Source organism: Aplysia californica, unplaced genomic scaffold (genome assembly GCF_000002075.1).
Source record: "Aplysia californica isolate F4 #8 unplaced genomic scaffold, AplCal3.0 scaffold02125, whole genome shotgun sequence".
NCBI classification, from domain to species: Eukaryota; Metazoa; Mollusca; class Gastropoda; order Aplysiida; family Aplysiidae; genus Aplysia; species Aplysia californica.
The window spans coordinates 5,233-6,035 of record NW_004799395.1 but is presented as its reverse complement, the minus strand read 5'-3'; positions in this window follow the sequence as shown (position 1 = coordinate 6,035).

Sequence of the window (803 nt, the reverse complement as noted above, 5' to 3'; positions counted from 1 at the left end):
TGATCGCAATTCCATGTGGGCGGGTAGTGCTTGTTAGCAGGGTGCATTGTGTGTGTGTGTGTGTGTGTGTGTGTTAGCTGGGTGTATTGTGTGTGCTCAATTAGGAGTGTCTTGATAGCTGCGTGGCCCAGATCTACATACTCCGCGGTCTGTTGACCAAGATATCCATTTATTCCACCGGCCGTCTTCGGGTCTGCTGAGCAAATCCTGATCCAACGTTTGGTGTCTGCTGTAATTACATAGGCCTGGGCGGCGCGCGTTCTCCGGCTGGGCTGATTGAGGAAATCTCTCCGTCAAAGGTGCACCGCGGGTCGGTGAGATGAGTTACCGGCAGTTGTAGAATCTACCAATGTTCCTTCCTTGTGGACCGAGATATTGATCGACACTCGAGTGGTGTGGGTGTGTGGTGGTGGTGCTCTCAAGTGGGGTGGGTGTGTGGTGGCGTTGGGCCCTGTATGTGTTCAGTGTTTGGGTTTTGTCCGTAGACTCCCGCGGCGCTGTGAACAAATATCTCCCGTCTCATGGTGGCTGCACATCTTGGGATAGAGCGACTGGATTCTTAGTGTGTGCTTCCCGCTCCGTTTTTGTTTCTTTCTTTTTTTAATCGTTGTTTTTGTTTTGTTCTGTGTTCTTCTGTACGTGGCTCTGGCAGGTACTCTAGTGCGTGTGGGCCACCAGCGAGGGACGGAGTTGCCTTCTACATGTGTTGGACATCTCTGTGTGGGTGACAAGGGACATCTCTGTGTGGGTGACAAGGGACATCTCTGTGTGGGTGACAAGGGACATCTCTGTGTGGGTGACAA